Source organism: Pezoporus occidentalis, unplaced genomic scaffold (genome assembly GCF_034315485.1).
Source record: "Pezoporus occidentalis ecotype Australia unplaced genomic scaffold, CSIRO_AGI_Poc_V1 ctg105, whole genome shotgun sequence".
Lineage (NCBI taxonomy): Eukaryota > Metazoa > Chordata > Aves > Psittaciformes > Psittacidae > Pezoporus > Pezoporus occidentalis.
In genome coordinates this window covers 2,159,379-2,184,722 of record NW_026912832.1, presented here as the reverse complement: position 1 = coordinate 2,184,722, position 25,344 = coordinate 2,159,379, and the positions used below count along the sequence as shown (strand labels likewise).

Below are 25,344 nucleotides of genomic sequence, written 5' to 3'. Positions count from 1 at the left end.
TGACCCCAAGCCCCGGCCCGGTTCGCGCAGCTCCGGCTTTGCTCTCGTGGGGCGGCCCCAGTCAGCGCGCGTGACGGGGTGGGGTGGGGGACCACAGGCATGCGCTCGCCGGCACCACCGCCTCCTTTCCCCCCCTCCCCTTCTTTTCCCACACACAACCGATCCTTGGTGTCCTGCCCACGGCCGTTAACGGTGGGTAACGGCTCCCGCTTGCTCGCGGCTGGACTGAGGGTGAGCGGAGGTGGGGGGCACATAAAACCTGCTGGGAGGAGAAAAGCACTTTAAAACCTTCTGCCCGCCTTCGCGCTATCCCCCATTCCCCCGTGCGGATCGCGGTGAAGCGGGACACGGGGTGGGAGAAGCCAGGCGGCCGCCCCATGCCAGGGAAAGGAAGGAAGGAAGGAAGCAAGCAAGCAAGCAAGGGGGAAGGTGAGGAGTGAGCAGCCGCCGCGCCCTTCCGGGGCCCTCTGGAACGACGGTGTTGGAGGGCTGCCTCTGGCGGCGCCGGGACGGAGGGCAGCCTTCAGCCGGTGCCAGGAGCGAGGGCACTGTAGCTCTGCTGTGGTGGTTCGCCAGGGTGCGAGGTGTCCTTTGTGAGACCGCAGATGCTTTTAAATGAGTGTTACCTATTGCAGGCGGCTTGGCTGAACTGATAAAGGCAAAAAATTCTTCGCTCCCTCCCGCTTCTCTTCCTCTGCGTCCCGGCTGCCGAGGAAGGGCAGATGACAGCGGTGAGCTGCGGTGTTTTGTCGGGGCACGGAACAGGTGGAAGCTTCTCCTTTGGAAAGCGCAGCAGAAGCAGTAGAAGGAATCTCTTTTTTTCAGTAACTGAAGCCCTAATAAGCCTACAAACAGCAGAAATGTAGGTGAAGGGATAAGAAGTCAGCAAGAATGTACACAGAGGGTAGGAGCCTATCCCGGGCTTTTCAAGTTAGCTGAAATAACACCTTTGAAGGCTTTTGTTTTCATGCCATTCATACCAAAGGACTCCCTCAAGTTTGCAAGAATCCTATAGGTCTCAGATAACTCATATGTTACTCTGTACACTAGATAAAAATCTGACTTAAAGCTAAATACTTTCTCCAAAATAGTTGGAACTTACTAATTTTATGACATTAGATATTTAACAAAAAGTGACTTTTAACAAAAAAGCAAGATCAAAACCATTTTATTGTTGTGAAAATCCATCCCTTTCTGTAGCAATGATCACGTAAGCTGTCCTTTATCTCCTAGCTCAGGGACAAAACTAGGCAATTTTTCTTCCTTTATGTGTTGTCACGATTCAGTAGTTCTTTGGATACCATAAAATCTAAACCGAAAAGTAACTGAATTTCTTATACAGTGGAAAAAATGTAGATTATGCTTTCTGAGATCATCACATAAATGCTAAGAGAAAGGACACAGGACTGATTCTTTACAGGTCACCTTTAATTTAAATGCATTATATATGTTCAGCATTTTTTTATTACTGGTTGGATTGCAAAATGTGTAATGCGCACTAAGTGCAGTGTGGTCAACCTAATGTTGCTGTTCAAACTCTAAAATGATGTTAGTCTAAACCCCAGTTTTCTTCATCTTGGTTACTACAAATAATTTATATGCATTTTGCAGCATCTCCTGTTTTCATGCTCCTATTTACACACCTAACACTTCTGTAACATAGGTTTGGGTACTTACATTTCACTTTCAAGGCATGGCCACTGAAACAGAAAAGGAATTAAAAGCTGTGAAAGAACAGAAATTTCTCACAAAATTTGTAATTCTGGATAAGTCAAAACTACATTCTTACCTGTTTGTTTGCTTGCATGAACAATTACATATTAATACTGTGTGTTTCATCAGTCTTTAGGAAATTAGTTTATTACAAAAAACGTAGAAGAACCTCATTAATGAACATGAAGTAATAATGTCAAACAAAATGCATAGCTTGCAAAACTCAAAGCGGAAATTGTTTCAGTTGGTTTTTAGGATTATTCTCTGCCTAGCCATTCCATTTTCAAAGAATTCATGGAATATTCATATTTCATAATATTTTATGAGCTATTTTCCTTTAGTCAAATTGTGACATTTAATCAATCCAGTGTCTTTAATGACAATGCTGCTTACACAGATTTGGAATGAAAGCAAACTGTCAAATTATGCAGAAAACTTTTTTGTTTTTTGTTTGTTTGTTTGTTTGTTTTTGTTTTTTGTTTTGGTTTTTTTTTTGTTTGTTTGTTTTCAAATTTTCTTTCTTTTAATACTTGCAATAGCTTCTTTCATCCAAATACCACCATGTATTTTCCATGTAAGTAAGCGTCATTTCTTCATAGAGTGGGTAATAACTCCTATGTGTTAAAACCCACAATTATCTCTACATTGTTTCCATTAGAAAACCTGTGTGGGGTGCCCATGCTGCTTCGTGCAAGTAGCCGTTATGAAGGGAGGGAGCTTCACCTCGTGATCTGGTAACAGTTAACACTCAGTGGTGATCATGATCATTGCAAGGACAGCTGTGAGATTCCGAGCTTCTTGCTGTGTCTCCAGCTTAGGTAACCTAGATGAGCCTGCAAGAAACATTTCCCTTCCATCCAGATCAGGGACCCACTAGTAAATCCCCTGTGGATGCAAAGGTTGACTGTATTCTCTTAAGGTGAAAAGGGGACCAGGGTTCCTGTTCTCACTGACTGTTTCGGTCAAGGGCAGGGAGAAGGGAAATACACGCTCAGATACATATTTGCCATTTCCAGGCTACTGCTCAAGCTAAGCTGAGCCATTTTTCTGCCCTTCCCAGTGAACCCATGGCAGTATGCTGCCAAGAAAAATAGAAAAGGAGCACAGCTGGATCTGGGCACATACTGAGGTGAAATCCCAGCCTGCACTAGTTGTCCTTTGTGCCCATATTTCTGCAAAGAGGAAACCTAAATGTGCAGTCCAGATAAAAGCACTGATAGGCCACTGAAAGTTAACACAGCACACCCTTGCTGACTGAGTGGTGTTTGTGCAAGAAGAACTGAACAGCAGATATATATGCCTTTTTGGAGTAACAAGCTCCCCCACAGTTAGTGTGCAACTGAGCACAGCGCTTAGGTTGTACTTTTAGACTTAGGTACCTCAAAGCTGCCTAAGTCAGGTGTAAGGTGCCTGAGTCCTTTATTAGATCTAGCTTGAAGTGACCTGCTAAAGGTCACGTTGTGACGTAACAGTCGAGCCAAAGGAGCAGCCTTAGTCATACTGCTCATGGCTCTGTTCTGCCTATTATGCAATGTTTCACTTTGAAGCAATTTATTAAACTAATAGTCTTTGAATATACCATCACATTTATTTCACTCCTCATTTCTCATTTTAAAAATAAATTCCTAAAATTACCTGTATACTGCCTCTACCTTGCATGACCCAGCTCTTTTCTAGATGTCTTGCTTCTTTTCTGACTGCACATTAGAGCTCCTCCTCTATTCCTCTCCATTTCTACCTCATATTCTTACAGAATGATTCCTTCTGATTCATTACTGAATTACTCTCAGCCAGCTCCTACCTGCCCAGCTGATTTACCAAATGTTCTAGATCCTGCCACTTACACAGATTCTCACATCCCTTCTGATTTACTTACTGTATCAGCACAACTCTGCTTAAAACATCCCATTATTTGTTTAAATAGCATTAGATACCAAGTTGAATGTAGTAGTGTGCAAAAGACTTTTTCTTTGTACAGCTGTGTTTTCTGCTACTTTGCAATCCTTGTTGGGTTGCCCTGTTTTATAACTGCAGTCAAAATGCTGAGAGACTAGTCCAAGAGCAGCAGCTCACTTCATGCTGAATTCTTGAAGCAGTGATAGTCCATGGTTTAGTCTACTTCATCTTTGAAAGGTAAGAAGGCAGGATTTAGAGGTGGATCTGAATAAAGTTCAGGCACAATGGTGATATAGTATGCACTGATAATATGGTAGGCATCAAAGGCACTGGAGTTCTAGATTTTAAGATGTTTAATATCTGTTATTCCTGCTCCGTATTATGTTATAGTGACTATGTACCTCTAGTAGTTCTGGCCAAAGTGACTAAAAACTGTAAGTGGTAAAGTTGGCTTGGGCATGTGTGAGAACAGTCTGACGAGAGGGAAATAACAGGGATTGAAAAGCCATTTATTGTATGCAGCTCATCTGCTTAAGGAAATGGTGTATGCTTTGAATGAGTAGTTTATCCTGCAGTATTCCTGGCTTTTCCCCTACAAATTTATCATTTCTTAATTGTGTCTTTCCCTCTATTATGTTTCTGAAAAGCTAATCAAAAGAACCACTTCTTCTCTTTCTTGCATCTACACCATATATTTCAACTAGTTAATTTGTATTAACAAGGGAAATTGTTCTCTCAGTGGAACAGATGTTTATGCTTTGATCTATTGCAAACAGCATTTTCTCAGATCCTTCTGAATATTGGTTGTGAAAAGAGATACCAACACTAATTTTGAAGTCTTTGTATTATGTTAAAAATATTTCACTCCCTGGCATTTGTGATAGATGTACTTCATTTGAAGAAGAATGTAATTAATCGTTATTGTGGTGCTCCAAGGACTTACCTGTCCAAAACAGCTAACTGAAGGTGAAGCCAAGGTGTGAAGCCAAAGCATGGCCAGCATGGCACTGCTATAATGATGATTCTGTTAGAAGCACAGTGGCCCAGAGGACAAAGCATTAAGCACTGGATAATGAAGATCACTCTTGCTTGACATTCTTTGTCTAGATGTTTTTTTCCAGAAAGTATGTGTGAAAATGAGACATATTTCTGACTCTCTGACCTCTCTGTTTCTAACCTCTGACAATAATGCATAACTTCTGTTATTCTCAAAAGCTAAATGCACTGTCATTATGACAAAACATGATTCCCACATCACTGCTAACAAAGATGACCTTTGTTGTACAGTTTCTTAACAAAATCCTCTAAAAGAAGAGAGTTTGGCTTCTAAATATCTGACAATCAGATAAATGCACATCAGTTGAAATAAGTTGGCTGCAACCTTCTACCAGCTTAGGCAGCTCTCTGCAATTACAACCAAGATTTGCTCATATGCATTACCTGTGTATGCGTAACTTAGTGAATCATTGGGAAATTTTGGTCATCAGCAAATACATCTTTGCAAGAGATCCAGTCCCTGGTCACTGCAAAATAATCCTTTTCATCAGGAGCAGCACAGCATTCAGGAGGGTCTCGCCAGTGATACAAGGCGGTAGAAGATCCTGTCATGTGGACCATTTGGAAGACTTGACTTCACTGTGAGGCAGTGTATGAAACTCATTAAAAGGAAGCCCAGCCTCTACCAAAGGAAACTTCTCCTCCGATAAAATGCTGTTGGCTGCTATGGTTACTAATGTGATCTTCCATTTACTTCATTGTTCACTCACCTGCTTTCCCATTCAAACACCACACGAGTACCTTCAGAGATATTTGTTGTTGGAATAGTGACAAACCTCATTAGTGGCAGCCATGGCACTAATTATATATTGTATACAAATAAGCAGTGAATAAACGGAAGGAAAGTGCTGGAATCTATAGGTACTGTGAATAATATTCTGTGCTTGCCGGGTGGACTTTATATTCTCTTTGCTTTGGATTTGCATTAATGTTAACCTTGCCTTATGTGTCTATTTTACACTTCAGTACCTCAGTCCAGCAATGAACTCTCCGCAGTCAGACTCCTGTGACTGTAGAGCTGAGTGCAGTTTCAGGATCTAGATGAGGAAAGTATTGTGGGTTATTTTTGGTATCTTAAAGGAACAGAATATTATTTTGCTACTTTATTTTTGGTAGCACTTCACAGGTCTGATTTCTACCTTTACATACATTTTTTTCACCTTTTTCATTTTTCTGATCAGCTATCTTAACTGTGTAATAGTTCTACACTATGAAAATGTTAAATTCCAAATAAATTGCATGCCTGAGGGCTGCATCCCCTCCCCCCCCCCGGAGTAAAGAGATTACTTTTTTAAAAAGCACATGAAAATTCCCGTCATATTCCACATGGCCTAGTTAGTACAACTAGTATTCATCATAACATACTTCCAAGTTAGGTAATACTTTTTGGACAATATTTGCCAGCAATAAAAGCAAGCAACTGACTCTCCAAAAGGATGGTAAATAAAAAGGATATCACTTTCTGGCTACTTTAATGTCATCTGAAAAATTACTTTTGTTCTAATGTAGCATTCAATCAAAGCTGGAAGAAATCTTTTAGTGGTTTGTTCTTTCCCACCAAATAAGGCACTAAATATAGCAGTATCAGCATTCTGGGCTTCAAAAAAGCTGTGGTTTAGATTTCTCAATATCTGCTTTTTCTCCTGACTGTGTTCAATTTGTTTTATAACTGTTTATTTTGGAAGCATGAGTAGCTACAAATCAATACATAAAGTACCAGAAATATTAAACACTACAAAAATGAACCTTTCGCTTAGATAAAAATGATGCAGTGATAGTCATCAGATTTTCCAGTTTGAAAGTTACAACCAGTTGGAGGACAAATTCCTAAGAAAGAGACAACATTGCAGTCTAGGGCAGACTGACTTGTCCCACAGAGGACAGCCTGTGTGCTGTGTACCTTTGCATTGTTCTGCACTTACCCTTCCTCCTGGTTATTCTTAGAAGCAGCATTCTCAGTGCGCTGGGAGTGGACACAGTGGGGTGGTGGGAGGAGGGTATTGGGAGGAGGTCCTTCACCCCTCCAGCCCTCCTGATGCCCCCCCCCCCCCCCCCCCCCGCAGGTAAATCTCAGGTGACAGTGACACAGATCACACTTCATTCATTTCTTTTATCCAAATGACATCAGCATTTTCTCTTGAAATAGAAAAAATACCAGTATTCCAAGAAATGTTTTGAAAATAATTTTTGGTGATGTTTTCAATTTTAATGCTCTATAAATGGCTTTTACATCTGCATGTAGCAAGTAATAAAAGCCCGATCCTATGGCCACAGCTTATTCAACTGAGAAGTGGTTCTTTAAGATGCTGCTGTTTTCCCTTACTGCAGCTATGTCTGGCTCATCTTCTTGAGCACTGCAGAGGTTTGGCATGATGAGCATTGTGTGGACTGGGAATCTTGCTGTGAGGGAACATGGTGAGACTTAGTGTTTTGTAGGCAGACTCAATGAAGTGTATGAGATCTTTGAAGCTTTCAACCATGACAACGTTCAATTCTATCATGTCACTTGCAGTGAAATGTGTAAGGGCCACAGCCGTTGCTTTTTGCCTTTTTTTTTTGTCTCCTGCAGGAGTTTGTATTTCAGTAAAGTTACTGTTAAAAGTTTGTTCCAACTTGTCATTAGTATGTTACTAGAAATTGATTTAGTTAACTAGGCAACAATTCTATGAAGAATGTTTCCTCCTGACAGGGATGCACATCCTTCCAAAAGGGCTTATAAAATAAAAGCTAGAGTTACATAAAAAGCCAAAAAAAAAAAAAAAAAGTTAGAATTTTCAGTGTCTTATTTTTCCTCTCCAGAGTATGGCCTATTGACTTGTAAAATATCTATATTATGTATGATTGCAGAAGTTTGAATTCCATGTTTTCCTATAACATTACTCTCATTTAAATCCCATGGAGGGGAGCAGGAAAGGGAGCCAAGCTGGTATGGAGGCTGGTATTCTCTGTGGGAAGAAGTATTAATTGGCAAGTCTAGGAAGCAACAGAGATCTTGACGTCTTTTCACAAATTTTATAAGCAAAAGGAAATTTGTGTAGCTTGCTGATAGTGCAGAGGTAGAGTTGTATGATTATGAAAGCAGCTTGCTCCCACACAGTATGTGTGCTTTCGTTGTACTGGATGTTTGGGTTTTTTTCCATGTCTTTATTTCATGTAATGGGTGTATGGATTTCATGCTAATTAGAAAAAGATTAATAAACTGTGGTGGCAATATTCATGCCTTGTCATGATACTTCTCAAAGCTGTCATTTCTGAAAGCAGGAAACTCACTAGACTTACAGCTGAGTTGGAAAGAGAGCTAGTCAACAACATCTACACAGTACGAAAAGCCTGGCAAGGGATAGATTTTATCAAGAGGCTGTGATTTGCAAAGCACCAGTTTCTTCTGAGATGTTAAGTCTGTGTAGACTAAGATGACTTGTTCTGAGGAAGCTCATATTTCCATTTAACTGGGCGTCTGTTCTGGTTAGGCAAACCAAAGCTTTTCCTGAATTTGTGTTTACTGGTCTTAACCTGAGACATCTCTTTGCTGGAGTACACTGTCCTGGATAGGGAAATCAGTTACCAGCCTGTCAGCTGGTGAAAGTCTCTGCTGGACCGAGGCAATGGCTGCTGATTTGACCTTCTATTGTCCAGAAATGTGGGACAGAATAAAATATCTTTAGCTGGGAATTATTCTAGGGGAACTGATGCTTGGTAGTAGTGAACCTACTCAGTGGAGGTGGATAATACTACCAGAAACCATTTAAGAGGGACATATCTGGTGATAGGCTAAATACTATGATTAAGTGCCACCTACATTATTTGGTGCCCTATAAATAGACACGTGTACTAGGACAGTCCTGCAGCAGCCATTCAGTGTTGACTGATTATAGGACAGTCAAGGCTTAAAATCTGTTGCTTAGCCTCACTTTGATGCTACTGCTTCTCCAAAGCTGGCTAGTGCTAGAAAGGTCCTAGAAAGGAAGGGCTGTAGTGTGACAAGTGCATGAGTTATATCCTTCACTACTGCTTGAACATCCCCAAGTGAAATGAGAGAATAAAAACTATCTTACTTCTTGAGTATGCCTCTTTCTTTTGCTTCATAAAATAATTGTTTACTGGCAGTTTCCTGCCTCAAATTAGACCATCATTACCAACGATCTTCAGTGTTTCCCCAGAAAGGTGAGTGTAGCTGAATTTTTCTATACATGGAGATACAGCTGTGATTGGAAGCCAAGCCAAGTATGAGTGCTGTCCTAAATCACACAGGCCTGCCCTGACACATCTGAGATGGGAAGTGTATGTGCATGTGTAACATTTCTAGACGTAATCATCCTGGCAGAATGAGTCATATAATGGGTATTGTTTAATAAATAGATGAAGGAATGAAGGAGGGTTTGTTCATGTTTTCATACTACTGTTGAATTCTATCAATTAGCCACCACTTTGTCTCCTGTGTACTGAGAAGTACATGAGCAAAAAAGGAATTCCAGATTTTTGCCTTAGTTTTCCATGCTGCTTAGTAAAGCATACTCCATACTGGGAGTAAGGGAAATGTCAGCTTGTTCCATTCTTCTCTCCAATGCCCTTCCTCCCCCTTTTGGAAACAAGAGGTGGTTCCAGCTACTCATCAAAGGCAAGATATTAAGAGAAGAATGCAGTAGCACAGGAAGTGATTTATGAAGGCTTCCATACTTTAAGGTCATGAGTCAGGGATTCCTTCCTTGAAATTCTTAGCCCTTAGGCTCCCTTCCTATCTTTGCCTGCTACTGCGTAGCTCCATTGATGTCAGTGGGCTGGCATGGGTGTAACTGAAATTGCTCTTAATGTTCAGCACACAATCAATCTGAAAGGCAAGGAGCTGCTTTGAGGATGAAGGATGGTAGATGGCAGAGACAGAAGCAAAGCCTTACGAAAAAATTTGACCAAGACTTGAGTAACTGCTAGCCAGAGAGAAGAGAGATGAGGGGAAGGGAGGAGAGGGAACAAAGGAGGTATGGGTATTTGATACCTCTTTATTTTATCAATTAATTCCTGACCTAATTATTTATAAATGTGTACACAGCCACATGCATACAAACTCCTCTCTTCTGTTTAACATTTTGATTAGTACTAGTCACTGCATATACACGCATATGGGGATGCAAAATCATGGCATCTTTCTAATAATGCATAATGCAGTGGCTGATGCATTACATATATATATACATATAGCATATATACAGAATGATGCAATGCATATACCTATACATTACACTATTCACAAAGAAGAACTTGCTCCTAAAAAATAATACAGTAGCTGAAACTGTATTACTACATTGTATTACATATCCCTTAAGTATTAGGGTTGTGGGACATAAAAGCTAATTTTAGTCAAGAAGCAGCATATGTTGTCTGAATTCCATGACTAGACTGTTGCCAGTACTCAAGCTAGTGAGCATAAAGAGAATTTGGATGGCCCCATTACAGCTCTGTTGTCTTTAGACAAGCCCTTAATGGCACTGAAACTCTGGATAATAGAAGCATTTGTTAAGTCATAGTACTTTCTATTCAGACTGATACTCAGCTGGCAAAAGAAAGCTGTGGGAATACTATGTTACACTCAGAAAATTCTAAAAAGCAAACAAACAAAATTTTATCTCCTGGCTGTGCATCTGCTGGTATCAGTAGGACATATTTAGCTGTGTTAATACAGAAAGTAAACAGGTAATTGGACTTCAACAAGAATGAGTGAAGTACTCTGATGTGATTTTTTTTATAAGATATATTTTATTTTATATTGAAAGCATGATTTTAAAAAAGCATCTTTACTGCATGAAACAGGAGACTGCTAGAAATATGAGTGTTGAGTTGGTTTATTCTTGTATTCGTCACATAAAATGCGGTAAAAATACTGAATTATGCAAGAAAATAACTTCAGAATAACTTATAGAAAATAATCTATAGTCATTTTCAAAAGTCTAAAGAAGGATTGAGGCCTCTGTGTGTGTATAACGTGATACAAACACACCAGGAAGCCTAGTCTAGAAACCTGGGGTTTTATTTTATATTAGTGGACAAAGAAGAGCAAAGAGCAGATAGCATGAGACCACCCTACTTCTACAACCCTTATTCCAAATACACAAATATTATTACTTCAAATAGATAGTACTTGTTGCTGCTTTTACTTAAGTATTGTTTTCACTGAGTAAAGCATAACTGTGCTTCCTTTTTTTTCCAGCAATTTTCCTCCTTTTGTGGTATGGTTCTGCATAGCATCCTGCACTGTATACAGTTTCTAGGTGTTCCAGCCACTGCTGACAAACCTAACATATCATCTGTTTTTTATGTAGCCTGCTAAGTTTACCAGGAAAAGGTAAAGACAATGAACTTTGCTCCATGACTAGGGTAAAAAAAGTGCTTTTGGAGGAAATATCCTTTCCTTTTTCGATGAGCTTGCATGTTATTCTTCCTGTATTGATAGGCTGTCAGGGCTTTTTATTAAAGCTAGAGAATTTGGCATGGCTTCCCCTCAGATCTGAGTGGATTGTTCATACATCTCCATATGCGCCAACTGATTTATCATGCTTGAGTTTTTGTATCCTTGACATTTACATCTTAAAATCAAAACAGCCTTAAATTGCACAGCACTTCATTGCAAACAGGGAGGTGTGTCCCTGCAGACTTCAGTGTGGGTTTAATGGTAAGAGCAAATAGATGTAAAGCACCATAATAGCACTTTTCTCATACATGTTGTAGTTGTAACTACTGGAGATGTATTGTTTCTGATAGGTATCAACAATATAATAATTTAATGTCAATCATATTCAGATTACTTTTCTTATAGTTTGTTTCATGGCAGGATTCAGCACCAACCTGAGAAAGGGGAGGTAGGTGACTCCAGCTGTAGCAGCCACAGAATATGTTAAATACTGTGCTACATAATTTTGTAGCTTCCATTCAACAGGTGAAGTCTTAGTCTGTCTTGATCTACAGTGGTAAACTGAAGTGGGAGGGGATGGGGAAGTAGGAACCATCAGATATATCAAAATGGTTTGACTTCTCTAAATCTGTCCAGTAAAAGCCATCTTTTGTATCAGCAAAATAATTTGAATTGTTAGGTAACAAGAAAGGAGACTCCAGAAATAATTCAAAGGACCATTTTGGTCCTATTTGTGAAAAAGGATTATAAATAAAAATCTGTCTCCATGGTAGACAAAAGGAATGGAATGACTTTCTAGGATGGTCTTAGTTTGAGATCACAGCTCTGAGAAGCATTACAGAGACAGGAATACAAACTCAGTGCAACTTTAAAGGACTTGGCCAGATTTACAAAATCACTGAAAGTAAATCTCTGATGGAAAGAAACACTAAGAAGGCAAAAACAGTCTCCTGGCATCTAGTAGGCCCTACAGTCCCTGGAAAAAAAAATATTATTTGTGCTAACATGATTTATAGGATGCCATTAGGATTGATACTGTATGCTAAAAAATGTGATGCTAAGGTTGTGATGATACAACAAGCAGAGGCCAGATGCAGATTAAAAATGCATTTGTAAACTGGGGCCAATTAAAAGGGAAAGAATCAGTTCTATAATAATATTCTATGAATACAAATGGATGTTATTAATCCTGCATGATGTTGCTGGTACAGAAAGAACACTGGAAAATGCTACTGTGCTTTGTCAAGAATCAATATGCTAGTCCTGTTTAGAAGAAACAGGTGTAATGCTAAGCAGTAAATAGCATACTGGCTGTCAAATAAGAATATTATAGCATAGAGTTAGGAAACAAACAAAATTCCCTTGCTTTTACAAGCTTTTACCGTGCTTCCATATGTGATGCTACCAAGGTTTTGCCAGTGATTAGAGCTAGATACATAGCATACTGAAAGTAACTTCTCTAAAGAGTGGAGGTGGTTAGTCTTTCTGAAGAAGACAAGAGGATCAGAAATATGTATGTTTTTTTCTCCCTCCGAACTCATTATGGTCAGTTTTTGACTGCCATCCAATTTGAGATCCTTTATGAAAATCTCTGGCTCAGCGAAGATTTTAGAGATTATAGAACACAATTATAAAAGCAGTTATTTTACAGAAGAAATAATTTTTAAAAGTAATTGTTCTACATAAGAACATAGCAAATGTATAAATGTATATATGTATATAAATGTATATAAATGTATAAATGTAAAGGAAAGGTCTTTTCCTTTCTGTGCAACTTTAGAAAACAAGCCTAATTCTTTTCTTATCTTATCTTATGTTTGTTTATCAGTGATTCCATTGTTTTGGCATTCAGTTTTGCTGCTACTGTTTCTACAGATTTCAGGCTAAGTATATAGTTGCAAGTTTCACATATTCTGTATTTTCTGATACTTTAGATATTAAGGTTCAAGAAAGGATTAAAAACCAAGTTAAAAGCTGGCTGGCTGGTGCGTCAAAAGAGTTGTGCTGAATGGAGTTAAATCCAGTTGATCCCCAGGGCTCTTTGTACTTGGGGCCAGTTCTGTTTAATATCTGTGTCAATGATCTGGATGACAGGATCGAATGCACCACCAGTAAATTTGCAGACAACACCAACCTGGCTAGGAGTGTTGATCTGCTGAAGGATAAGGAGGCTCTGCAGGGGGACCTGGATAGGGGCTGGATCGATGGGCCAAGGCCAGCTGCATGAGATTCAACAAAGCAAAGTGGCACATCCTGCACACGGGTCACAACAACTCCGTGCAATGCTGTAGGCTTGGGGAAGAGTGGCTGGAAAGCTGCTCAGCAGAAAAGGTTCTAGGGGTGCTGGTCAACAGCAATCTGAACATGATCTAGCAGTGTGCCCAGGTAGCCCAGAAGGCCAGTAGCATCCTCACCTGTATCAGAAATGGCGTAGCCAGCAGGACCAGGGCAGTGATCACTCCTCCTATAGTCGGCATTGGTGAGGCTGCACCTTGTATCCTGTGTTCAGTTCTGGGCCCTCACTACAAGAAAGACATTGAGGTGCTGGAGTGGGTCCAAAGAAAAGCAACGAAGCTGGTGGAGGGTCTAGAGCACAAGTCCTATGAGGAATGGCTGAGGGAACTGGGGTTGTTTGGCCTGAAGAAAAGGAGGCCCAGGGGAGACCTTACTGCTCTCTACAGCTAGCTAAAGAAGGTTGTAGTGTGGTGGTTGTTGGCTTCTTCTCCCAAGAAACAAGAAATAGGACAAGAGGAAATGGCTTAAAGTTCCACCAGGAAAAGTTTAGATTGGATATTAAGAAAAATTTCTTCGTCAAAAGGGTTGGCAAGTACTGGAATAGGCTGCCCAGGGAAGTGGTGGAGTCACCGTCCTGGGAAAGATATAAAGATGTGCAGATAAAGCACTTACACACATGGTTTAGTGGTGGAATTGGCACTGTTAGGCTAATGGTTGGACTGGATGGTCTTAAAAGTCTTTTCCAACCTAAGTGATTCTATGATTATTAGGGTACCATTTCCTTCATGGTAACTTATTTTATAGTGTCTCATACCAAATCCACAGATCTTGGTTGTGTATATGGCTTGATTTCAACCATGTTTGACTAAAACCAGATCACTGAGTTCAGTTCGGAAATTTCTGCTTGTTCTGCTTGTTGCCTGAAGAAGCAGTACCAGGAACTGCTATTCCTAGTCAAGCTCCAGCATAACACAGAAGAAAGTCAGGCACACCTCTGCATGCCAATTCAGGTAAGGCCCCACTGTGAGAAATTCTTAAAGCCAATCAGGCCAGACACTCCAAGCACGAAGAAGAGGAGGTCTAATGTGTTAATATCCTAACCATTGCCCTGCTGGGACAGATAGACTTCAGTCTGTCAGTTCATATCTATTTAAACTATGAAAAAAAAAATAAAATTCAAATCCTGTTGCTTCAAAGGCAGAGTGAGCTTGATATTGCCTGATATGTCCTGCTGGAATAGCTGGCATGCAAATCAGGATCCAAAACCTTTGCTCTTTTATGCTCAGACAGGCGCAGGCAAGATCAAAGAGACCCCTAAAATCTTCAGTTTTATTGAGGGAAAATTGGGAATTTGTCCAGAGATTATAAAAGGGCAGAGAGAACCCTGAGTAGAGAGATGGGCAAGAATGCAAAAGACATGCTGATAAAAAATTATCCAGACACCTTTTTCCTCACCCAAATGATATTTCTTAGTCAACATTGCATCACTGAAATTCTGAAGAATCTTTGATTGACATCTTTGATATGGTGATGAGGTCCTTCACAGCTTCATCTTCAAAATTATTCACAGAGTATAAAGGACTGGCATACAGGGGTCTTTGCATACCATTGGCCATAGGCTGTTTCTTTTGCTTGATACCAGCTGTCCTAGGGAATCAGCATGATAAGTGTGAAAGTTGACTGAAAGACTGTTGTTTTTTTTAATTGATAGACCACCAAAAGAAAGACACAAGGAAGTAAGATAAACATTTTTGTGTTATAAATTACTTAAATTTTTAACCACCTACTCAGTTGTTATGGAGGTCAGAATAGGTATATTTTGCTTACTGTTTCTTTTAAACTAGCAAGATTTTCAGACTTTCAATAAACATTCACTTCAGCAAACCATTTGAATAATACACTTGTATTTTGGATTATAAGAACAGTTTCAGGGGTGAAACAGCACTCAATTTCTAACAGGGTTAGACCTTAAAACTTAAAACCTTAGATGCTAAACCTTGGTGTCTCCTTCTTGGCATTAGACAAAAAGCAACAGACAAAAAAATGCTCTCTCTTCAGTATCTTTTTTCAAGAGCATGTGCTAAAGCATAAAAATAAGGACTTAACCAGCACTAACACAGGATATTATACTAAAAGTACTTCCAAGCATGCACTGAAATTTGCTAGACTGCTAGCTTTGTCTTGTGACAAGAAAAAACATAATGATAATTAGGTTCTATGGTAGCTGCCTAAGAATAGGCTTTTAATGTAAAAATCAGTCAATGGTAACAAATAGTGTTCATCCAAATCTGCATTATATAAGCTTTTATTTAACATGCAAAGTCTAAGAAAATATACTAGAAATTTCAACAAGTTCCTAAAATATTTTCCTCTATCTATAAAGAGGTACTTCAATGTTCCACAATATTTTTATTTTTTTTGTATCATTGTCTTGAATGTACTTTGTCTTAGAATGGCACTCTGGGGCAGAGAAAGTGCTTTTCCCTTCATTTGCCAAAGGAAACTGAGAGCAAACATCCATGGTACATTTCATACTGTTTAAATGCAAGTGCATACCACAACATGAAATCTGCGAGTGCAGTTTGACTTCTCTAAGTGTCTGCACTGTAAGACTTTCCATCTGAAAAAGGTGTCTGAACTCCTATTACATCAATGAAGAGCCAGTCAGTGCAGGCAGGGAACTCGGGGAGGCTTCCAGTTGACCAAATGTGTTTCCTTTAGGATGAGATAAATTCTCTGCATGCATTTGACCATACTGGCTCGTTGATTTAACTAAACTGTAAACACCTGTCTGCATGCAGACAGTTTTCTGCTCTAGACACCTAAAGTTTGATCAAGCTGAACCCTGCCCCAGGTAAACTGCAGAGCAAGCTGAGGGAAAAAGTAGAACTAGGCTAGGCCTTAAAGCAACCCAAAGTCCAGCATCACTGTGTCCTGGCTGAGTCTGCAACGATACTCAGAAACAGCCCTTTTTAGTGCATCATGTGGCTGATCAAGAATGGCCACGTCAGCCAACAGGTCTGTGGCTAGTGTGGAAGTTGCAGTGGCCCTCCATCACGTGGCACAGTCAGGGTCAGTAGGTAGCCTTGTCCTTTGAACAAGCCAAGTATTGAGCTAGGCAGATAAAAAGAATGAAGATTGTCAGGAAGGATTCTGGCTGTTACCCCACTCTCTGCCCTACGGGATAATGTAGATGTAAACAGTGGTTCACACCAGATCCCATGGGAGGCAGGCCCTGAATTCCTTTGGGATTTTGTCTCCACATGAATTATTACAGGTTATGTAGGAAGTCTTTGAGGCAGAAAATATAAAACTTCTGGCATCTCAAATCTTAGGCTAATGTTTTGACACACAGATCATCCATGCCAAAGTGTCTCACAAATATTTTTTATTTTTATGAAGTACATTAATACATTAATATAAGGTTAAGAAATTAAATTTGACCTGGCTGTTAACTCTTTACCTCTGTTTTCATTGAACCAAGAATCATTTTGAATTCTGCCATTTTATTAAGGAGCACTGAAAAAAAAGAAAATACCAGTGAAGGAAGAGAGACAAAGTTATTGCCAGTTTCAGTTTAACTTCTACTGGAAAAATACTTCTTATATTGTGCCTAAACAGGAGACAATTAGAACATACCTGAAACTTTAGAAGATATTAAGAAAAATTAAATTACTGATTTGTTTTCAGTGATGTTTGTACCTTTTCCTACTTATCTGATTAAGTCTGGAAGTATATTTTAAATAGACTTGAATACATTTTGCATTTCTGTTTCCTTCATCTCAAAAAGGATATTAGTCTAGATACAGAGAAGGATGACAAGGGTGATCCAAGGTATGGAAGAGGATGTGAAAACAGTTTGCATGAGAGATGACTGGGTAGTAAAATCTTTTAAAAATCATGCATGACAACAATAATTTACCACTGTGTAAAGTTTGCTCAATCTAGGAAAAAAGGCAACATATCGTATCCTGGTTTTAGCAAAGATGGACGGAAAGAGGGTACACTTCTGACTTAGATTGGGACGGGCATGGAAAGATGACTGTGAATGGGATGTGTGACTTCAATGCAGTAGATGACGTGGGTGTTTTGTGAAGCTTAGTTCATATATGTTATATCACATAAGGCAGATGTCAAAAAAAAAGATGCTTACAGCATTAGAATGTGCAGCAATGTGGAGAGATTTGGAAGCAACTTGTATTATTTTACATGATCTGTATTCCTGAGTGTCTTAGGTGCCTTCCCATTTCTATTGCTAAGGGTCTCCTGCTGGCCCTTCTGGACCCTGCCTTTCCCTCACAGCTGTGTGCTCCTCCCCCAAGCTGCCCCACAGCCTCTATCTTTTTCCCCTGGTGCCCTCCACAGTTTCTTCATACTATTATTCCCACATCCTCACCCTGGAAAACTGAGTGGTGTGGTGGTGGCAGGTTCTCTTGCCGAGTGACCAGCATTGGCCAGGACTGACCCCTTCATGCTCCTGTCTCTCACCCCTTAGTTGTAGCAGCTGGCTGACCTGAGGAGACCCACCACTGACTGCACAAAGCTTACCAACTGCTCAGCATACAATGTGCACCCTAATTAGTGCTGACAACAGCATACACAGAAACAATTGACAGGGGCAGGGCCTGAGGTCACCTGGAGTATTACATTAGAGCAAGAAGGTGGGCAGTTGCAGCTGTCCAGGGGAGGATGTTCATCAAAGGATGGATCTGCCCTCCCTTCTTTTCTCAGCTGGCCACTGGGAACTGGTTTTCTGTCTCCCTGTCACTCTCCCCTTCCCAAAAAGTAGCATTCATCAAGAGAGCTACTGTACGCCATCAGCTGCGAATAATTGCTCCTGCTAACAAGACTTTGTCCATGTGAACCTATTCCAGCCTCCTCTGCGCAACAAACTTAAATCATTGTCAGTTTAAGAACAGGTCAAGATTCATACAGGTTTTGGCTTTGCCTTTGCTAAATACATTTCATGATATATTGATGTCCTAATTATTGAGAGGGGAAAGTATTGCTTTTAAAGCTTTCATCCAATCCATTTTTCTCCTGCACCTTCATATGAATTCATCCGTAATTTCCCAATCAAGTCTAACTGATTTCTGATTTTTGTACAGGAGGGAATATTGTCTTCACTTAGCACTAGGAAGAGGCAGTTCCCTGTCTTCAGTTAGGGAAGAAAGAGGTGTAAAAACTGTTCTTTCCTGCATTGCTTGCCTGGCTGGGATTAGAAGACCAAGTCTATCATTTTCCCTGGCATTGTCTTGGAAAAAGATAAATCCCAAAGAAGTATAAATGTGCAGGGTAAGAACAAGTTAAATCTATTTTCAGAGTAATTTTATGCTGTCAGCACTGATTTTTTTTACTTACTTCAGAAGTCACTAGATATTTAGATCACTGGAAATTGTATTTAAAATCAGGTCTGTGTGATAGAAGCTCTATAATATGCATAATAGGGTATTGCTGTAGAGTCTTGAACCAAGGCATCTTGATTTCATCTCCTCTATTAATAATGAATCTTTTTTTATGGAGAAAATTTGTATTGTTTCTATAGGAATGTGTAATGTGGGCCACTGTAAAGGCTGAAGCCAGCCATATTTCAGATGGATAAGCTTATTTTCCTAATATTTGAAAAGGATTGTATTTGAAAACCTATGATACGTAATAGAGTAAGAAATAATCACATCTATTGTTATGTAATGTGCAGTTAGTTTTGTATCTAATATTGAACCCAATTCTTCATTAAATCAGGTCACTCCTGTACTATCAAATGTAAACTGACATTTGAGAGAGTGGTGGGTTTTTTAAGGACAAATAAACATGTTTTTTTTGAATATTGTTTTTAACAAGATAAAAAAGATTTAATTCCTCCTCCATGAGAGAAAGCTGGTATTATTTTTTTTTTAATTGGATGTACTTTTTAAAACTGGTCATGCCCATTAGAAAGACTTAAAATCCAACAAATGGCAAATGCAACAAAATTAATTTTAATAATTTTACTTTAATACAATAAAATTATTCAAGCTTTTGTCCTGTCCACTACAACTGCTACACAGCTGTCTAGCATGAATAGTATTCTATAGACATCTGTGGCAGTTAAAAACAGCTAAGAATTATGAAAGCTATACCAAAATGGTGAAACTAATAGAGCCTGCTAATTCATTTCACACAATAATGCAATGACAAGTGACAATTTGACCATGCATTTTAACCGAGTACTCATTTTTGCTTGTAATTTCATATGAACATCCATTCAAGTGATTAAATGAGAGCACTGTATAGAGCAGCCTTTAAAATATTTGGTCTGCTGTAACAATATTTTAAGAAGAATTTTAGTTCGCATTTTAATGCAAAACTAAATAATGCTAAATGTCAGTCCACTGCATGATATTTTAGCTGGTATTTGCCATTTTAGCCTTTTTCCTAATATACATTTTGTTTTCTGTGTATCATACAGATGTATGTTCTATATCACTGAGCTGCATATGATCATCAGATTTATGATCTAGATGTTTGTATGTCACATACATAAAAGTTGTTTTACAGATGAAACAGCTTCTAGTTATTGCCCTACTTTAAAGCATTCTGCTTATGATACAGTTGTGTCCAAATTAGTGCTCCTTTGTGACATCATAGGGCAACTTCTATTTCTTTGCACTGAGAAACTTCAAATCTTGGTTAGCTTAAACACTAACACAATCCAAGAAAGTTACTGTATATCTATCTTTGTAACTCCTAGAGGTAAAGCTGAGCCACGCTGAAATGGTACTAGCTGGAACGAAGTCACAGAATCATTTAGGTTGGAAAACACCCCTTAAGATCATGGAGTCCAACCATTAACCTAGCACTGCCAAATCTACCACTAAATCATGTCCCTAAGCACCACATCTACAGGTCTTTTAAATGTAAGTCATTAAAATAAAAAGTGGTTTAAATTGGAATACAAATAATGTTAGCATTACAATAGCATACCTGTCTTATACACATTGTGTGAAAGAATTTCAACTGACCCTTGCAATGCCTTTGTGTGAAGGCAATTAGGAAATCACTAATGTAACATAGAGGAGGAATTAAATGCTCAAGACATAGCTCTGCTTAAAGTTATTTAACACATACTACTAGTTACACCCACCACTAACATAACAGCTCAATCTTGATACTAATTTAATATTAACATGATACTGTTCTCTTTTCCCCTCTTACACATTTTCCCTATTCATGCTTAGTACATGAATATATCCAGTCAACATAATTTCAGCACTCAGGACTTTGCAGGATGAGAAGTCCTTTGAAAGAAACATTGACTTTCTATGGCAACAGAGTGAAAACGAGGTTCCCCCTCCTAGCTAGAACTTTTAGGCACAACAGTTAGGATAGTAACAGTAATGATCACCTTCACCTGACTTCAGCAAATTCCATACCATGTATTCAGTTTGCTGGCATGGAACTGTTGAACCATTAGGAATACAAAATAAGCCTGTATATTGAATTTGTGGATTTTCTTCATCAAAATATGGATATTTTGCTACTGGTTTATTGGCAATTAGATCCAACATAAAGAGATAAATCTCAATATATCATCAAGGACTAACGGAATTGGAATTGTGTAAGTGACTAAATCTAGTTTTTCAAAGTCCAAATTCAATCTATGAATTGATCTTTATTTGGCAAAATTGTTTTATCATGGGAATATGGTTTTAGAGGGGAAAAGGAATGCGTTGCACCTTGTTCCTGGTACACAGTGGAGAATGGCCCAGAAAATTGCTGCATACTGTATTTTTTTTCTTTGATACCTTTTCCATACTGGCAACTTTTTAAAGGCATGCAGTTATACAGATGCCTATAGTGAATAGTTGGTACTTTTAAATGTGTTTCTAGGTACGAGTAGATGAGCATCAGGAAGGCTTATGTCTCCTACAAAAAAGCAGAATCTCCCTGGGTTCCTCAAACTCTTGTAGAAACTGAGAGCTAGAACCTAGTGTTCTTACCTGCAGTACTGCTATTCCTTCAGAAAAGGGCATAAAGTATTTAACCTGTGGAAACTCCTGCAAGTACTGGCTCCCATGACAGAATTTTCTCTTTAGTGGAAAAGAACAAGATGGTCCTTTGGGGAATTTCTGCCTTGTCTTATGAGTCATCTATGCTGAGTTGACAACTTATTTCACTATATTTACAGTGACATTAAATAAGGTCATTCAGAAAATGTAATTGTACTGGTGTTAGGATAAGCTAACCCTGATGTATTGCAATATTAAAATAGTCCAAATTAAAGAATTACATTACTTATTAAAGAATTATGTTACATTTAAGGACAGAAAACTAAAATCTCTGGAGTTATTCTCACTGATAGGCTTTGTTTTTAAGGTCCTTTCCAACCCTAGCTATTCTATGATTCTATGATTCTTTCAAAATCAAGCCATTCAGAATTAATTTAATGCAAAATCTTTCTTATTAGTTTCAGACTTTCAGCAGCTGGAGCAGGATGCTTTCATTTTTTATGAGCAATTCTCATTCTTAAATTAATGGAATGTGGATCAGTGTTTCCATATTAAGAGATGATTCTTCCACAGTTCATCTTTTCCACCAGTAATAGATACCTGCCACCCCTGGCAGTTAAGAAATCCAACTCATACTGACTGTTTTCAAATGTGTTTCGAAATGAGACTTAAGCAAATGTTCTTCTGTTGGCAGTTTGAATCATTATTTGACTTTACTCAGTTTGCAGATGCAAGCAGAGCATGTTGTGAATACACGAGCATTTTTACAGTGTACTTTGTTAATTCTTAAAGTTAGAAATTATGTGTTATCATCTGTCATCATCATATTGGGATGGGCTTGGGACCCTTAAGCCCTTTCTTCTCTCCTCACAGCCTACCCCATTAGCACAGACAGCCTTCATCATCATGGCAAAAAAAGTAACGGTACAATGTTTTTCCCAAAGCCACATTGGGACAGTTAAAGCCTATGCATAACAATGGTTAGATTTTCCATTAAAGCATAATGATACTTCTCCTAGTCTTTTCATAGCTCTGACAGGACAAAAGCATGACTAGTTTATCAGCTAAACAGTTTGTAGGAACCCAGAAATGCACTTCTATTTGGCAAGCATTGTGTGATGCTGCTTTCCTAATGATTTGGGACATGGAGAATGTATTTTTGATTGCTCTAAGGTTGTTTTCTAAAGGATTCCCAGCAAATACAAGCACACATATAATTCAGAATCGGTGTTGCAAGCATTTTCATGGTCCTTGGAGTAACCATGGTTTTATTCTACCAGTGACTGTACTAATTAGTACTGTCAGGGAGTAGCAAGGGTCAATCTGCAGAAGAGAAGAATCTGTAGGGGACAGAATGGAAGTGGAGACTCCAAGACCCATGTATATCTTTAGAGGTATTCCTTATAGGAGGCTAGGTCACAGCAGAACCTGTATCAAACAGAATGACCCATATCCACCCTTTGCATAGACAAAAACTATGCTGAAGTCCATTGAGTTGATTCAGAATTAAACATAGACTGAAACAACGTAAGGCAGAATCCCAGTGCCATAAAAAGTTAAAATAGAGTTCTGTGGTATGTACCTAGAGTCTTTACGGCAGCAGCTGCATATTCCCAGGAAAATGGCCAAGGACTTTATAACGACAGCTCTCAACTATGCAGAACAGATGAGAACCTCTTCCTAGCAGTAAATAAACTTGCTCATTTTGTGTCTGAGTCATCAAAACTTGTCTCTCTAATTAAAGGTCTTTTAATTCTTTGGTCTTATTCTTGCCTATTTTTCCTACTAGTGAAATGTAACAAGTATATATAAATAATTTAAAAAGATAAAATAATACATATCCAGAAAAAAATATTCCTATTTTTACAGGGAGGATCTGACATCTGACAAGAATTCCTTCCTGAGCTTTACCTGCAATAGTATTGTTATCAGTCAGCTTTTTTGCTTTTTTTTTGTGCATGCACACAGCTGCTCTTCAGAAGATGATCATTTCAGATCTTAAAATAACATCTCACCTACATTATTCATCACAGCTGTCTGAAAATTCACATGAGGAGAAGTACATTTGTAGTGATGTGGAATGTTGGGACATTTTTGCTGTGGGTTAGCATGTGTGTCAGAAGAAAGGTTTCAGAAACTACTTCAACTGTAGATATTAAAAAGAAAGACCATAAAACTTGTGATGGAGAAGCTGATGGTGGTATAAAAGGACAGATTCTCCAACTACTCTGCAGATCTTGACTAACACAAGGACACACTATGTTACAAAAGGGAACTAACGTGTTCCTCTCTTTCCTGCCTGCTTCTCCAGTTAGAATCGAAGGATGTTTTTCGGCCAGAAAGACTTTGCCTGCAGGGAATTGTAAGACATTGTAAGATTATTAATCTATTTTATCATGAGATGGATTACTGTAACCATGCATTTAAACTTGTCTTGTCCTGATCATGTGATGAATCACAGAATGTTGCAGCAGAAACATATACATGGCAGATATATACGTAGCAGGCTCGTTGAATCTAAAGGAAGTTTGCTATCAGAGTCTTGACAGTATCAAGAGTTTGAGATGCCACACTTAGCCTGTGGAAAGCGTGAGTGTTGCTGCAGAAGCTCTCTGTGATAATGCCTTTGCTGTCTAGATACAGACCAACTGCACTTGTTTCTGTGATCTCTACTGAGATGCATGTACCTGTTTCTCAATGCATACAACACACACTCTGCCTTGCACAATTCTATTAGCTTGGGGCTAAACCTGGCATGACTGCTAAAAGGCTTCTTTGGCCAGAATTCCTGGCAAGTATTTTAAGGAAGGTTTTGCTTGCAATTAGCTGACAGAAGGATATAATCATTGATTACTTGCAGCAGAAAGCACAGTAATCCATTGTTAGACAGTAATGGGAAAAGAAGATGGTATTTGTGAAGAGAAAATAAGTATTATATCATGATTGTTCTTTACTCTCAAATGTTTGCTAAATAAAAAGTACAAATGTTGACTTTTTTTTTTTTGCTGTTTTTTCAGATGGCATTAAGTTATGTCTTTTAAGAAAAGTATAGGAAATACAGTTACAATGTTGTTTAAAACTATTCTAGATTTCATTTTGTGCACCACCAAGGTGAAACTTTGGTTCTGTCTCTCCTAATAGGTATTTTTTGGAAAAGACTCATGGTACAAAAGTAATTGCTTCCAGATGCATTGTTTTTTAAAAGTACTTGGTAAACAAGATATCACAGAGTTAGATAATAAGAACATACTGGGGCCTCTCTGTGGTATGGTCTGGGCTATATCGGAAGCATATGCCCACAGCCTGGAGCTCTGAGTTCAGATACCACTGAATGTGGGCAGATTATGGTAAGATAGCTAAATAGTTTCTGCCCCTATCTATCTGTTCTACTTCTTTCCTGAAAGCTTTTATTTCCATGATATGGGAAGGTAAAGAGCCTAAAAGTGCCTTTAAAATTGCATGGGCTGAAGGTGTCTGAGGTGTCTATGTTCCTTTGTGAAATGTGTGTCACTAGACAAAAGGGAGGAAGCAACTAAAAACCAAACGAGGTCTGAAGCTCTGCACAGCCTTCGCTTCCACTCTGGTACAGGCGAGATCCTATTTCATTTATTATTAAAACTCCTGCTGAACTTCTAGAAATTGATATCAGGGAAGAACACATTTTGCATGGAAAAGTGCTGTAGAATACAAGCGAGGAGAATGTGACTGCGAATGACAGTGGGAGTGCTTTTGCTTTGTCTAAGTTTGAAACAGGAGAACAGGATAGACTGCTGAAAGCAACTCCAGCAATGCAATACCCAGTATCGGGAGAACAAAATCCTTTTGTTTCCTGACCTCGGCCTCATCAAACAAACCAAGAGAAAAGTGTTACAGAGCTGGAGGAATCTGTTTACTGGAAAGAATACTGAGGCTCTATGATGGCATCTTACAGCACAAAGGATGTTGGAACGGAACAGACCTATTCTGGAAAACAGAAGCAGCGACGATGCCCAGATTACAGCAAAGTCAATGGAAAATGAACTTGCATGAACTAAAAAGTAAACCCTGTCAATA

At 38.9% G+C, this 25,344-nt stretch overlaps 1 long non-coding RNA gene across 1 annotated transcript; it reads left to right on the top strand.

Moving 5' to 3' along the window:
- Positions 1–145: 145 nt before the first annotated feature.
- LOC134164154 (uncharacterized) lies at positions 146–23,778 on the top strand. Its single transcript, XR_009965022.1, has 3 exons — positions 146–429; positions 10,868–11,002; positions 23,161–23,778. It is a non-coding gene; the product is annotated as an uncharacterized LOC134164154 (long non-coding RNA).
- The last annotated feature ends 1,566 nt before the right edge of the window (positions 23,779–25,344 follow it).